This window comes from Heteronotia binoei, chromosome 6 (genome assembly GCF_032191835.1).
Source record: "Heteronotia binoei isolate CCM8104 ecotype False Entrance Well chromosome 6, APGP_CSIRO_Hbin_v1, whole genome shotgun sequence".
Classification (NCBI taxonomy): Eukaryota; Metazoa; Chordata; class Lepidosauria; order Squamata; family Gekkonidae; genus Heteronotia; species Heteronotia binoei.
In genome coordinates this window covers 131149444-131166167 of record NC_083228.1, presented here as the reverse complement: position 1 = coordinate 131166167, position 16724 = coordinate 131149444, and the positions used below count along the sequence as shown (strand labels likewise).

Below are 16724 nucleotides of genomic sequence, written 5' to 3'. Positions count from 1 at the left end.
TCACGGCTCGTAACATCATTAGGGTCTGAGCGGCTGCTCCGGCTGCAACGCCACTGAGGATGTTCTCCGCAGCTGAGAACGAAACGTCTGGAAGGAAAACTTTCTCCAGTAGAACACGGCACTTGATCCCAAAAGATTCTACAAACCCTAATGCATGTTCATTTCTACCATTTTGAGAGTAATACAGCAAATACTTTTCTAACCCATGATAGTTCAGTCTTATTAGATCTCAGAAGCTAAGAAGGTTGACCCCAATTCATTTTTGGATGGGAGACCATCAAGGAAGGCCAATGTAGCTATACAGAGGAAGGCACTGGCAATCTACCTCTGAATATCTCTTGCCTTGAAAACCCTGCAGGGTTGCTATGTTGCAACTTGACACCACCACAACGAACTGCTGCCATCCCAGTTTCTCTTGAGAGATGGATCTGATTGGACATTATTTTGGGCAAACCTCAGATCCAGCCCTGCCACTAGGCAAATTGCCTAGGGCACCAGCCTTCTGGGGGTGCCAAATTGGGTGCTCCCCATGTGACTCGGTGAGGTTATCAGTGTGTGTGTGTGTGGGGGGCAGAAGTTATCCTTGCCTAGGGTGCCAAACAGTCTAAGGCCGGTCTTGGCAAACCTCAACCTTCATGAAACCAGCTCCTCGAAGATCTTCAACTCTCGGGACTCAATAACATCTTCAGCAACTCTCGGGGCTCAACAATATCTTCTGAGTTTATTTTAAATAACATAATTCATGGAAGGAGAGAGAGACGAGGGAGATCCTGCTGGCAGCAAGCTAGATGGTCTCTATGCTGAGGGTGGATTGGATTGGAGTCTGTCTCTTTGAAAAAGCAGGAATGGGAAACAGCTATACATGTCAGAGGCTTTACGACATATCTGTGAAATGTGCTTTACTTCTAAAATGGAATGAGGAGCCATACATAAGACTTCCTTGAGCACTTTATTGGATTCCATAGGATAAGAACAAGCATCTTTTTGAAATACTTCTATAGACTATATGGACTGTGGTTTGCAGGGTAAATATTCTTGTGAATGTATGTGAGGCATCGATGAATTAATTCTTTATTGTAGCAAAGTTGGAGTCCAGTAGCACCTTTAAGACCAATGAAGTTTTATTGAGAATGTAAACTTTTGTGTGTTGGAAGCACACTTCATCAGACAATGAAATGGGGTACAGTTAGCAGAACTACATATAGCTTGAAGGTATGGGTAGTGGTTAAGCATGCAAAATGGTACAAAGTTAGAATCCAATGGCAAAACAGTGAAATTAACAAACGGAAAGAATAACAGTTTGATCTGGATAGTCTTTATTATGGTATTGGACTTTAAATAGATAGTGAATTAATTCTTTATTGCATTGATTTGTAATTTGTCCATGGGAGGAAGCTAGCAGCTGCTGAAATCCATCAGGGCTGTTTTCCTCTGCTTGGAGGTATTTAAACCCTGGCTAGAATCAGAGGCACAAGCCAAAGGACTCTTCTTCACCTGAGGCACTCAGTCTGGAGTGGGGCAAGGCAAGGCAGTCATGTTGATCAAGACCAGCCAGAATGTGTTTCTTTGTCTGTTTGGTTTGTTTAATTTGCATTATTTCCTTTAATTGGTAATTGTATGTCAGTATTTTTCTGTCAACTGCATTGGCTCCCTTTGGGGAGAAAAGGAGCATATACATGCCATAATAATAATAATAATAAAAAACTAAATAGGAAATCTAAATCTGTCCCTACCATTGATCGATGGCTTGCCAAGGTATGGTTGTTTTTTTACTGTGGATAAAATAGCAGACACTTTACATAGGATGGATTCTCAGACAGGACTATCTAATTTGTTAGATAAGAACATAAGAGAAGCCATGTTGGATCAGGTCAATGGCCTATCCAGTCCAACACTCTGTGTCACACAGTGGCCAATATATGTGTATATATACACACACACACACAAATGGATTCCTATCCTAGAACACGAACGGCAAACGACAGAGTTTAAAAAATACTTTAATTATCTTCATCGTAGTTTGTTTTTATCTGCTTAACAAGGATAAGGCTTTATGGACATTGTTATAGTTTGCCCAATAACTATTTAAAAGTTAGATTTACCATTGTTGTAAAGGATGATTAATGACAATAGTTTGTACTCCCTTGGGTTATTGTGCTGAGATTACTCTTTTTTGTATTTTTGTCATATTACATTCATCAATTATTTTTTTAAAAAAAACCTAAATAAATAAATAGTGTCTTTTTTCTTTTATGGTTTCAGCCTCTGGGATTGATTTATCAAGAAAGAGAATGTCATGGGGGTAGAATAGGGGGTAGGCCTGTGCATGCAAGAGCAATTTGGGAGGGAAAACTCTATGATATGATAGGTACCATAGAGTTTCCCCTCCCAAATTGCTAGAGCATCTGGGAAAACCAGAGAGTTTTCCCAGAGGCTCCTAGAGCAGCCGACATGTGACATCGCCACTCCAATGACATCACTACAAGTGACATCATCGCGCCGGTGACGTCGGGGGAGGATCCACCCCTGCTAGCCCAAGCAGGCTGGCAGGTTGGGAACTTCCCAGGCAGGGAAACCCCCACCTGGCCCAGAAACCTGGCAGCCCGGGGTGTGTGTCCTAATATGCAAAGGAGTTCCTACTACAAAAAAAAGCCCTGCCGTTAGGTAATATTTTGTCATATGCCAACAGCACTGCTCTACACCAGTCCTCATCTCAAAAGTAATAAGTACGCCCCCAAACCCATAAAAATGCAACCCCCACAAAAATAACCTCATGGGAAGAAAGGTCCCCTTTGCCCCTGTCTTATCACTGTCTGCTTGAATTCCTCTGATCTCTCCAGTACAAAGCCCTGGATTCCATGTTCAAACGGTCAGTGCAAGGAATTCCTTGCTCAGAGCCTAGTTTGATGCATGATTTCCTAATCACTATTGATAATTTTAAAAATAGCTTTCTCTCCTCCCGGTTCTCTCAGTCCAAATCTACATCCGACCGAACCCAAAGAAAGGGGTGGAAACTGTTCTCGAGCAATTAGTACTCCGTGGATCCGTGTGGTAGAGTAAATGGTAACTATGCAATTAGAAGAAGCATATTTATAACCCGACAACAATTGGCACATCATCCGGCATTTAAAAAAAAAACAACAATTCCGTTATTAATCATTCATGCTCAACAAACCCATATGTGGGCAACGAAGCAGAAGCAAGCATCCAAACGGTGCCTGATCTGTGAGTAACCTTACATCTGTATCGAGCCTGATAAAACCAAGTTACAACGATCAACTTTCATGACGTCTGTCCCGATTCATTGGGAAACTGTCACCCATAATATTGGTTTGTCAGTGCCGCTTCCAAGGTGCTTAGATAATAGGAATGCTCCTGGAGTTAACCCAGGGAGATAGGGGAGATTATATTATCATATATAAATCAATGGTTTGTTTAATTATGGGGGGGGAGAGTTGCTTAGAGGGTTAGAAACCTGAAAGCGTTTAATTAAACGGCATCTTCCCCTTTATTGCTTCAGCCTTTTGGAAAGAGGGGCTAATAAGGATGGGATTGTGACATCTTGGATTCATAGAATCAGAGAATCACAGAGTTGGAAGGGACCTCCAGGGTCATCTAGTCCAACCCCCTGCACAATGCAGGAAACTCACAAACACCTTCCCCTAAATTCACAGGATCTTCATTGCTGTCAGATGGCCATCTAGCCCCTGTTTAAAAACCTCCAAGGAAGGAGAGCCCAACACCTCCTAAGGAAGCCTGTTCCACTGAGGAACTGCTCTTAACGGTCAGGAAGTTCTTCCTAATGTTGACCCGGAAACTCTTTTGATTTAATTACAACCCATTGGTTCTGGTCCTACCTTCCAGGGCCACGGAAAACAATTCCACACCATCCTCTATATGACAGCCCCTCAAGTACTTGAAGATGGTGATCATATCACCTCTCAACCGCCTTCTCTCCAGGCTAAACATGCCCAGCTCCTTCAACCTTTCTTCATAGGACGTGGTCTCCAGACCCCTCACCGTCGCCCTCCTCTGGACCAGTTCCAGCTTGTCTATATCCTTCTTAGAATGTGGTGCCAAAAACTGAACACAATACTCCAGGTGAGGTCTTACCAGAGCAGAGTAAAGAGATTCATTTTTTTTAAAGCTGATGTTTGGGTTATTATTATTATTTGATGAATCACCCCATTCCAGCTAGTGCCAGGCTATGGGCAATGTACAACATGAAAACAGAATACATAAATTAATATCAATAAAATCAGTTACATTAAAAATAGATTACAAAACCCTGATGATTCAGAAAGAGGTCCAGGACGGGAGAGCTGAATGCATTTTTTCATAAGCAAGCATCTGTTAGAAGAAGATGATATTGGATTTATATCCTGCCCTCCACTCCGAATCTCAGAGTCTCAGAGCGGCTCACAATATCCTTTATCTTCCTCCCCCACAACAGACAACCTGTGAGGTGGGTGGAGCTGAGAGAGCTCTCACAGCAGCTGCCCTTTCAAGGACAACCTCTGCCAGAGCTTTGGCTGACCCAAGGCCATTCCAGCAGCTGCATGTGGAGGAGTGGGGAATCAAACCTGGTTCTCCCAGGTAAGAGTCCGCACACTTAACCACTACACCAAGCTGGCTCTCTTTTTTGCTAGTCCTGGATTAAGTGTGGCACTGCCATACAGGAAGGCTGGTTATAGGGTGCATTCACACTACACTAAATAATGCATTTTTGCAACTGGATTTTTGCTATTCTGACTCAACCTTCCATCCTTTCTCAGTCAGTAAAATAACTACCCAGCTTGCTGGGGGTAAAGTGTAGATGACTAGGGAAGGCAATTGCAAACCACCCCATAAAAAGTCTGCTATGAAAATGCTGTGGTGCAACATCACCCCAGAGTCAGAAATGACTGGTACTTGCACCTTTACCATTTTCTCTCCATGTAGATGAGGATCAGAAAGCTACTTTAGCAATTGCTATACATAGGGTTGCCAATCCCCAGGTGGGGGCAGGGAATCCCCCGGTTTGGAGGCCCTCCTCCTGCTTCAGGGTCATCAGAAAGCGGGATGGGGGGAATGTCTGCTGGGCACTCCATTATTTCCTATGGAGAATGATTTCCATTGGGAATAATGGAAAATTGATCCACAGGTATCTGGGGCTCTGAGAGAGCTGTTTTTTGAAGTCGAGGCACCAGATTTGCAGCATAGCATCTGGTGCCTCTCCTCAAAACATCCTCCAAGTTTCAAAAGGATTGGACCAGGGGGTCCAGTTCTATGAGCCCCAAAAGAAGGTGCCCCTATCCTTCATTATTTCCAATGGAGGGAAGGCATTTAAAAGGTGTGCAGTTCCTTGAAATGTGATTGCGAGAACTCCCTTTGGAGTTCAATCATGCTTATCACAACCTTGCTTCTGGCTCCACCCTCAGTGTCTCCTGGCTCCACCCCCAAAGTCCCCAGATATTTCTTGAATTGGACTTGGCAACCCTAGCTATACCCTAGCCATGAATAGTTATAGTATGGGGGAGACTTGTCTTAGCAGTAGTATGTGCGAAAAGGATCTAGGGGTCTTAGTGGATCATATGCTGAACATGAGTCAACAGTGTGATGAGGTAGCTAAAAAGGCAAATGCAATTTTGGGCTTTATCAACAGAAGTATAGTGTCCAGATCATGTAATGTGATAGTATCGTTTACTCTGTTCTGGTAAGACCTCATCTGGAGTATTGTGTTCAGTTTTGGGTACCACATTTTAAGAGAGATATAGACAAGCTGGAACGGGTCCAGAGGAGGGCGACGAAGATGGTGAGGGGTCTAGAGACCAAGTCCTATGAGGAAAGTTTGAAGGAGTTGGATATGTTTAGCCTGGAGAAGGCAGCTGAGAGGTGATATGATCACCATCTTCAAGTACTTGAAGGGCTGTGTGGCGGAACCGGCCCGATTCTGCCTTCAGACCCGGTCCCGTCAGCTCCCTATTGAGTCGCCAACTCCTGGAGGGAGCTATTTCTCCTCCTGCCCCTTGGGCTCGCTGCCACCACCTGCTCAGTCCTGGGGTTCAGATTGAGAGGAACAGGACTCCCAATCCCCCTCTCCGTCTATGAGGCTAGGCCTCCAGGTCCTCTGCCACCCTGTACTTGGGTTTCACAGAGACCTCAGCACTTCTTTGGGGCACCCCTGGAGGATTGGCACCTTATTCAACTGCATGCCTTCCCCCTTCCCCGGGGCCCCTTCTCAACACAGCGTGGTCTAAAGCGGTTTGGGGATCTAGGTGGTACAGAGATTGACTGCCAGCATTTAAAACAGAAAAAACATTTATTTAAAAGGAGAAAAAGATAGGAAAACAAAAACAGTTGCATTTACAAAATTAGCATAGCACAGCACAGCTCAGCACCCGTACAGCACACAGCATAACAAAGAAAAGTTGATTATAAACGCATCCTGCTGGCCCTGATCTAAACTTGCCCTGTCTTATGAATTACTTACTTAGTCTGCCTGCCTGCCTGGGGGCCTCCCAGGCAGGAGCCTCCATTGCTCACCACATGCTCGCTCGAGCGCTGGCTTCCAACTGCCTTTCTCTTCCTGCTAACACACAAGCCAAGAACAAAAGCACTTCCTGCCTCTCTAGGAGATTTTCCCCCTAGCGTTGTTGGTTTGGCTCTGGAAGGGAGGGGGGGAGTGAGGGGAAGGCTAACAAAGCCTGCTGAGGGATTTACTGACCCCTGCCAAATGAAGCACCACCACTGACTAAAATGGCGTTTCTCCACAGGCTGTCATATAGAGGATGGCGTGTTGTTTTCTGAGGCCGCAGAAGGCAGGGCCAGAACCAATGCGTTGAAATTAAATCAAGAGTTTCTGGCTCAGCATTAGGAAGAACTTCCTGACCGTTAGAGCAATTCCTCAGTGGAACAGGCTTCCTTGGGAGGTGGTGGGCTCTCCTTCCTTGGAGGTTTTTAAACAGAGGCTAGATGGCCACCTGGCAGCGATGAAGATCCTGTGAATATGGTGTAGATATTTGTGGATTTCCTGCATTGTGCAGGGGTTGGACTAGATGACTTTGGAGGTCCCTTCTAACTCTATGATTCTATTCTATTTAGCTGTGGTGACTGTCTGTAAGAGGGCTGGATCTTTATCTGTTCAAGACTTTTGGGTTAAGAGAGCAGAAATATAAGAAGAAATGGGGCACTGGCTGAAGTTCTCCATGGCACCTCAAGGAACCAACCTCCAGGTAGTAACCAAAAAGAGAGTCACATGGGATGTGGAACTGGAGAGCAAGTGTAGGCACTGAGTACCATTGACTCCTGTAGCAGAGTTAACCCTTGGCAAACCAATTCAAAAAACATGAAAATATGTCCAAAATATTTATTAATTAATTCAGATGGTGAACATCGACCCCAAGGGTATATTTCTCCAACAGCAAAAAAAGCTTTTTCTTGGAAGTGTTAGAATGTTATGATCTTTGAGAGTGGAAGTTGTTTTGCAAATTGAATAAGCGAAGGCTTAGATAGAGCTTACAGCGATAGAGGAAAAATAGATCGGTTTTGCCTGTCAGCTTCATTCCCCTTGTGGAAACTAATTTTTGATATTGGAGACATTTTCTATAACCTTGGGGTCGATGTTCATCGTCTGAATTAATTAATAAATGTTTTGGACATATTTTCATTTTTTGAATTGGTTTGTAAAGGGTTAACTCTGCTACAGGAGTCAATGGTACACGGTGCCTACGCTTGACCTCCAGGGGGTAGCTGGAGATCTCCTGGGATTGCAATGAGACTGGAGAGAGACAGGTGACAGAGATCATTTCACCTAGAAAAAATGGCTGCTTTGGAAGGTGGACTCCAGGGCATTGCACACTAAAGTCCTTCCCCTCCCCAAACCCTGCCCTATCTGGTACTTCCAAAATCTCCGGGTATTTCCCAACCTGGAGTTGGCAACCTTAATTGTGAAGGGGACTGGGGACATTAGGGGATTCTCAACCTGATGACTGCACCAGGATACTGTCCTCTAGTTCCTGGTGTTGGTTTTCTGGAAGCAGAGACTATTATTTCATCAGCTCATCTCTAGCAAGTAATAAAACTTCCACAATTATGAACCTTGCATTTCTTGCTTCTAAGGACCGAGATCTTCCTTCCTTCTATCTGCCTTGTGGCTCTCAAACATTTGACATTCATGTCTTGTGGCTCTCAAACATCTGATGTTTATTCTATGTGGCTCTTCTGTTAAGCAAGTTTGGCCACCCTGTTCTATATATAGGATAGAATGATGGGGGATCATGTGAGTACTGCTGTGTGGTCCTTCTAGGACGAAGCGAGTATATGTGCCATCAATATTCTCTTTATAACAATACCAGCCTATGTCACTGGGTTGATGTTACTGAGATAATTCATGTTAAACGATCTGAATACTTGCATATGCTGTATATATGCCCAGTAGCCAAATTATTTCCCCAAAAGGATTACAGAGAAATTAACTTCCCCATTACAAAACCTAAATGAACAAAACTAAGAAGTGAAGATGAAAACTAAAAGCATGCAGTGCGACTGTGAGAAAGTGCAGATGAAAACAAAAGCATGCAGTGCGACTGCAAGAAGTCAGTCTAAGAGTTGTTGTAAATGAGAACAAAAGAATGTAGCGTGCCTGTGAGAAGTTGCAGATGAAACAAACAAAAACATGCAGTGTGACTGTGAGGAGGCATGATGAAAACAAAAGCATGTAGTGCAACTGCAAGAAGTACTGTCAGTTAAAGGATTGTAGGCAGCAATATAGCCATAATCTCCCACACATGAGGGTAGTTTCGGCAGCCAAGCATCTTGAGTAGTATCATTATGGATGCTAGAGGAAACTTTATTTTAAAAACTTCCTTCATCAATACTCTCCATCTGATTATATGTGATCTGATTATGTGTGATCTGATTATGTACTTGAGAAGCCCAATTCATCATTGATCTAGGTTTGATTATTTGCAACACCTGCTAGTGCCCCCCCTTTCCTTACTTTGGGAGGGGATATTTTTCATTTTTGATGAGTAGAGTTAATCTTGTTACTTTCTCCAGTGTACCTAGCTTCTGTCTATACTGTTTAATCAAACCTGCTGATTGATTTATTTCAAGCATTTATTTATATATATATATATATATATATATATATATATATATATATATATATATATATATATTTCAAGAGGTTGGGGTTTGTTTTTTTTTGCTAGACAGGTGTGCATTGGTGGAGCAACTCATGAAACAGACAGTCCAGGTTTCTAAAATGTGTTCTTATCAGAAGCACTTTTTATTCCTTTGAAAATCCATTGACGTCTGACTCTGGATTGTCTAGCATGGAGGTGGCCAAACAGAATAAACATAAGATGTTTGAGAGCCGCAAGGAAGGAAGAAATCCGGGGGAGGGAGTGAAAGGTGGAAAGAAACTTCAAATGCATTCTCCAAGTCACCGGCTACTTTGGCTTGGAGAAGTGGTTTAAAGAGAGAAATGCCTTCTCCAAGCTAGCCAACAGGGCAGTTGGAGCTTCGAGAGCCACAGAATATGCGTGAAAGAGCCACATGTGGCTCCTGAGCCACAGTTTGACCGCCCCTGGTCTAGCAAGATGGGGCCATCTTGTTTCTTTGCCCCAAAATGTTCTCCTAAGAATTGCTTTGATTGATCATCCCAATTCTCATTCAATCTACACTTGATCTCCAGCCTTGGCCAACCAGATGCCCTTTCATGCTTCATAAGCAAGGTATGAGACATGGAGAGTCATTCTGGGTTGCTTGTTATGAGCATCCATTGGCCAGATGTCTGCAGCCTCTCAATATAGGAAGTTCCTCTTTTTTGCTGTCATGGTTGGTAATTAAACACCCATTGATTTAATCCTTGTTTACAGTGAAGGAACAAGAGAGAAGAGGATGCCAGCAGTTTGCTTTCTGAATGTGATGCTCTTATTTATTTTGTAAACTGCCTTGAAGTCAGGAAACATATCCTCTTTTGTGCTTTCCAAAATATGGTAACCCTAGCATAGGACAAAGTTGATAGAAATTTAGTAACTATTTATGGTAGATAAAGGCTGCAATTACACACACTAAATAATGTACTTTCAATCCACTTTCAATGCACTTTCCAACTGGGTTTTTCCAATTCACGCAGTAAAATCCAGGTGGAAAGTGCATTGAAAGTGGATCAAAAGTGCATTATTTAGTGTGTGTGATCTCAGCCATACAGTATTTATTGTCACATTTGGACTTTTGCGGTCTTATGTTGTTTATTTGCGTATAGGGAGCCTGCTTCAGTGGGGTAGGGAGGGATATAAATCGAAATAAATAAATAATAAAAATTGGGAATGAAAATTAAACCACAATTTCCAAGGCTGATGGAGAAGCAGGAAGTAGGGTTGCCAACATCCAGGCAGGGCCTGGAGATCTCCCACTTTTACACCAGATCATCAGCTGGCAGAGATCAACTCCCCTGGAGGAAATCCCTGCTTTGAAAGGTAGACTTCATGGCATTGTATCATGATGAGGCCTCTCCCCAAACCCCACCCTCTCCCAGGTCCACCCCCAAAGTCTCCAGGTATTTTCCAACAAAGACCAAGCAGGAAGTGACTCGTTGAGAGACATTGTGTGCAAGTTAGGATGTAACTACATCTCAGGGCCTTTTTTGTAGCAGGAACTCCTTTGCATCTTAGGCCACACACCCCTGATGTAGCCAATCCTCCAAGAGCTTACAGGGTTCTTAGTACAGGGCCTACTGTAAGCTCCAGGAGGATTGGCTACATCAGGGGTGTGTGGCTTAAGATGCAAAAGAGCATATGTAAACAAACTGCTCAGTTTCTTTACAAGCAGCTGGGCTAATTTCTTTGTGGGACCTGGAGGATCTTCCAAAGTTCCCACAGTAACAGCTGGGATGATAAGTTGGAGGATGAGGGAACCATGTATGCCCACCTGAGCTACTTGGAGAAAGTGTGGGACAAAAACGTCATTGTAGAAACAGTTTAAGTCTGTGGCACGGCTGCGGCCGCAGTTTCCTAAGCACTCAGTGCACCTCAGAACTGCTGCATGGTTTGTCCTATAGGGCTGGCTTGCACGAACTGAGGGAACTGGTTCACCAAGGCGAGCCTATTGACTAGGGTTGCCAAGTCAATTCAAGAAATATCTGGGGACTTTGGGGAGGGAGACAGGAGACTTTGGGGGTGGAGCCAAGAGTGAGACTGTGACAAGTATAATTGAACTCCAGAGGGAGTTCTGGCCATCACATTTCAAGGAACCGCACACTTTTTAAATGCCTTCCCTCCATTGGAAATAATGAAGGATAGGGGCACCTTCTTTTGGGGGCTCATAGAATTGGACCCCCTGGTCCAATCCTTTTGAAACTTGGAGGGTGTTTTGTAGAGAGGCACCTAATGCTATGCTGAATATTTGGTGCCTCTACCTCAAAAAACAAGCCCCCCAGACACCCAGAGATCCATTCTCCGTTATGCCCTATGGGAATCGGTCTCCATAGGGAATAATGGAGTGCCCAGCAGACATCCTCCCCCTACTTTCTAATTACCCTGAAGCTGGGGGAGGGCCTCCAAATTAGGGAATCCCCTGCCCTCACTTGTGGATTGGCAACCCTTCAATTAACCCCAACACATAGCAGGCAATGTTCTGTCTAAACTGTGGAGTCTTGTGAGCAAAAATTCTACTTTGTGAGCTACTGGCATTAAAGTGGTGAGCCGCTGCATCAATGAGTGTGCTCTGGGGCCATCCTTCCTGAGCTAAGACAAAAAATTTTGAGCTGGAAGCTAAAATTCTGAGACCTAGCTTATGCTAACTCAGCAGGTATCTCATCTCTCCAGCAGAGAGCTTGCAGGTCCTTTTAGCTAGAGTGAACCAAACCATGCTATGCGCAGCGCCTATGGAACTGAGTTATGGCCCTTCCGCCAGGATGAATATCTTCTTTTTCTCCTTTGCTCTAATCTTGATTGACATGGGACAAGTTGCAGATCCTACAGAACAACGGAAACCTTGGAGGCCATCAGAGCCTTGGGGCTGGATTCACCGGAGAGAGGAAGAGAGCTCTTTGATCTCCCTCTATATCTCCTTCCCCTTCCCCACCCTTCAGTTATGAGAGAAACAGACAGACACGCAGCTCGTGTTTTCACTTTCCCCTCTGCAGCCTCGTGTCCCCTCAGGTGCATTGCCTGTTTGTAAAGGGCAGGAAAGATCTGTAACTTGAGTTAAGGGCCTGCTAAAGGGGAGCACAAAACTTGTTGCTTTTATTTCAACTGAAATCATTGCCTTCCTGTATGTTAGAATTGCACTTCTTGGACACCTATCCACAAAAGCGAATATCCTATTTGTGTCTCGTAAATGTATTGTGCACAGCTGTGCATCATGTTTTCCACCCAGCAGGTCCGAGGGCAGCCCTGAATCAATGGGGCACATTGCATGCACACAGAAGAAGACTGTAGATTTATACCCCGCCCTTCTCTCTGAGTCAGTCTCAGAGCGGCTGACAATCTCCTTTATCTTCTGCTGGAATGGCCTTGGATTAGCCATAGCTATCTCAGAGCTGTCCTTGAAAGGGCAGCTTCTGTGAAAGCTCTCTCAGCCCCACCCACCTCACAGGGTGTCTTGTGGGGGGAGAAAATAAAGGAGATTGTAAGCCGCTCTGAGTCTCTGATTCCGAGAGAAGGGTGGGGCATAAATCTGCAATTCTTCTTCTTCCCCCACAACAGACACCTTGTGAGGTAGGTGGGGCTGAGAGAGCTCTGACAGAAGCTGCCCTTTCAAGGACAACTCCTGACCCAAGACCATTCCAGCAGCTGCAAGTGGAGGAATGGGGAATCAGGTAAGAGTTCTCCCAGGTAAGAGTTCGTGCACTTACCCACTACACCAAGCTGGCTCTTCAAGCAGTTATGCCTCAGGTGAGTTGTTTGAAAGCAAAAAGCATGATCGATTTCCCACTCACCTTATGCTGCTCTCACATTCCTCTTCTCAGCGGGGCTTCCTTCCAATTCCACACTATCTGCCCCGGGGCTGCAGCAAGTGTTGGTGTTTTCGTGCAGCAAACAGAAACCATTAAAAACCAGTTAAAAGGCGGCTATCTTGACCCACTAAAAACCAGTTTCTGTTTGCTGCGCGAAAAACCAATTCTTGCTATAGCCCCGGGGCAGATAGTGTGAAATCGGAAGGAAGCTCTGCTGAGAAGAGGAACGTGAGAGCGGCAGAAGGTGAGTGGGAAATCGGTCCAGGAGAGTAAATTTATGCAACTCTGAATTTTTTTTGTGCAACCTGGATCCTTCCCCCATCTTGTAAGATTTGTCTGTGAGGCGTAGCTCAGAATCCCTTATTGGGGGGAGGGGGTTCAAGTTTGGTGGTGGAAAGCGCAGGCAAGTCACAAATTGGAGAGCCAGTTCGGTGTAGTGGTTAAGTGGGCGGACTCTTATCTGGGAGAACCGGGTTTGATTCCCCACTCCTCCACTTGCACCTGCTAGCATGGCCTTGGGTCAGCCATAGCCCTGGCAGAGGTTGTCCTTGAAAGGGAAGCTGCTGTGAGAGCCCTCTCCAGCCCCACCCACCTCACAGGGTGTCTGTTGTGGGGGAGGAAGGTAAAGGAAATTGTGAGCCGCTCTGAGACTCTTCGGAGTGGAGGGCAGGATATAAATCCAATATCATCATCTTCTTCTTCAATTCATGGTGACCCTGTAGGGTTTTCAAGTCAAGAGACGTTCAGAGGTTTTAAAAGGCGGCTTTCTTGACCCCTAACTAATCTCATGCTATTACACCACTCATATATGTGTTTGTTAAAAATAGCTTTTCTTTCTGTGTAAGAACTAGTTCACCGTTCCTTGGTGATCACTTGGAATATAGGGTGATATTTGCTTAAAGGTAAATGTAGTCCCCTGTGCGAGCACCAGTCATTTCTGACTCTGGGGTGACATCAAAACACGACGTTTTCACAGCAGACTTTTTACTGGGTGGTTTGCCATTGCTTCCCCACCCCCCACCCCCCAGCAAGCTGGGTACTCATTTTACTGACCTTGGAAGGATGGAAGGATGAGTGAACCTTGAGCTGGCTACCTGAACCCAGCTTCCACCAGGACCGAACTCAGGTCATGAACAGAGGGCTTGGACTGCAGGACTGCAGACTTACAACTCTGCACCACGGGGCTGCTGCTGATTGTTTAGGACATGTTAATTGTGGGGAGGTAATCCACGGATAGCTATGTTAAGCTGTAGAGCCTGGAGATGTGACCTCTCCCAGCACAGAGGACACGGAACTCTCAGTCTGGAATAAACAGGGGAAACAGGTAGCCACTCACTCTATTGTGGGTGGAGCTGTACCGCTATATTGGCAAATGAAGCCAAACCTCGTCACAAGACTATCCCAAAACAAATCATCCTTTAAAAAAAACAGGAAGTGATATTCTAGCAAATGTTATGAATCCAAGGTTTGAGCAATAAGAGCAATTGCACAGGAGAATATCCGGGTGGGCAGCCGCGTTGAACTGAAGCAGCAGAACAAATGTTGAGGCCAGTGGCATCTTTAAGAAGAAGAAGATGAAGAAGATGATATTGGATTTATATCCCGCCCTCCACTCCGAAGAGTCTCAGAGCGGCTCACAATCTCCTTTACCTTCCTCCCCCACAACAGACACCCTGTGAGGTAGATGAAGATATTGGATTTATATCCCGCCCTCCACTCCGAAGAGTCTCAGAGCTGCTCACAATCTCCTTTACCTTCCTCCCCCACAACAGACACCCTGTGAGGTGGGTGGGGCTGGAGAGGGCTCTCACACCAGCTGCCTTTTCAAGGACAACCTCTGCCAGAGCTATGGCTGACCCAAGGCCATGCTAGCAGGTGCAAGTGGAGGAGTGGAGAATCAAACCCGGTTCTCCCAGATAAGAATCCGCACACTTAACCTCTACACCAAACTGGCTCTCTTTAAGACCAACCTAAAGGTCCCACTGGACTCAAAATCTGTGTGAAGGAATAGGGTTGTCCACAGGCCTGGAGAGGGGACAAGTCCAGTCTCTTTAATGGAGACTGGTTGTATCTAGATAGGAAGGTGACACTTTTCATGACATAAGGGTAAATAACATTCAGCTGAGCCTCTGTTAAAGGGAGAGGGCATTTGTTCCCTCCAGACAGTTGGCAACCCTAGATCAGAACAGCAGCCAAGGCAGCAAACTGTGTATCATTTGTGTCACTGAAATTATATTCATGAAAAAAGCAAATTACATTCATGAAAAATTATAAAATGATTGCAAAATTGATGTCAAAACAAGCAACCGAATCTGGATCCCCCTCCCCCAAAGAATTTAAAATATATATTTTTAGAACTGATAAAAGGAAGTACTTCTTTATCCAAAGGGTGATTAACACGTGGAATTCACTGATGCAGGAAGTGGTTGCAGTAGGGTTGCCAAGTCCAATTCAAGAAATATCTGGGGACTTTGGGGGTGGAGCCAGGAAACATTAGGGGTGGAGCCAGGAAACATTAGGGGTGGAGCCAAGATCAAGGCTGTGACAAGCATCATTGAACTCCAAAGGGAGTTCTAGCCATCACATTTAAAGGGACGGCACACCTTTTCAATTCCTTCCTTCCATAGGAAATCATGAATGATAGGGGCACCTTCTTTTGGGGCTCATAGAATTGGACCCCCTGGTCCAATCTTTTTGAAACATGGGGAGTATTTTGGGAAGAGGCACTAGATGCTATACTGAAAATTTGGTGTCTCTATCAAAAAAAGCAGCCCCCCCCCAGAGCCCCAAATACCCGCAGATCAATTCTCCATGATTTTCTATGGGAATAAATCTCTATAGGGAATAACAGAGTTTCCAGAAGACATTTCCTCCCTTCCCCCTGCTTTCTGACGACCCTGAAGTGGGGGGAGGGCCTTCAAACCGGGGGATCCCCTGCCCCCACCTGGGGATTGGCAACCCTAGGTGGCAGCCAGTGCTGCCTCTAAGCTGTAGAGTCTTGTGAGCGAAAATTCTATTTCGTGAACTATTGGCATTAAAGTTGTGCATTCCTACATACATTTGTTTGCTCTGGGGCTATTTTTCCTGAGCTGAGACAAAAATGTGTGAGCCGGAGACTAGAAAACTGTGAGCTAGTTCACACTAACTCCGCTTAGAGGGAGCACTGGTGGCAGCTATATGCATAGACGGCTTCAAGAAGGGACTGGATAAATATATGGAGCAGAGGTCCATCAGTAGCTATTAGCCACAAGGTAGAGATGGAACTCTCTGTCTGGGGCAGGTGATGCTCTGTATTCTTGGTCCGGGGGGGGGGGGGCGGGCAGCAGTCGGAGGGCTTCTAGTGTCCTGGCCTCACCGGCGGACCCCCTGATGGCACCTGGCTTTTTTGGCCACTGTGTGACAGTGTTGCGCTGGATGGACCATTGGCCCGATCCAACATGGCTTCTCTTACATTCTTATGTTAAGAGGAGGGCTATGAATTCCATTACAAGAACCAAAAATGCCCCAAACAATGATAGCCTAGAAGAGTCTTAATTAATGTACAAAGAAGCCAGTGATGTTTTTATCCCCAGAGGACAGTGTGTTATATGTGCTATTTAAAAAAAAATGTTATTTTTGCCATCGAATAGCAACCAAGTTAGAGTGACCCTGTAGAGTTCTCAAAGCAAGAGATGTTCAAATGTGGTTTGCCCTTGCCTGCCTCTTTGTAGTGACCCTGAACTTCCTTGGTGGTCTCCCATCTACTAAATACAAACCGGAGCTGACCCTGCTTAGCCCT

General features: G+C 45.1%; 1 long non-coding RNA gene across 1 annotated transcript in view; it reads right to left on the bottom strand.

Moving 5' to 3' along the window:
- The window catches only part of LOC132573408 (uncharacterized), an 85028-nt gene extending 68767 nt beyond the window's left edge, over positions 1–16261 (bottom strand). Inside the window, exon 1 of the long non-coding RNA XR_009555541.1 lies at positions 16211–16261. This is a non-coding gene — a long non-coding RNA (uncharacterized LOC132573408). The remainder of the gene's footprint in view (positions 1–16210) is intronic.
- Positions 16262–16724: the final 463 nt, after the last annotated feature.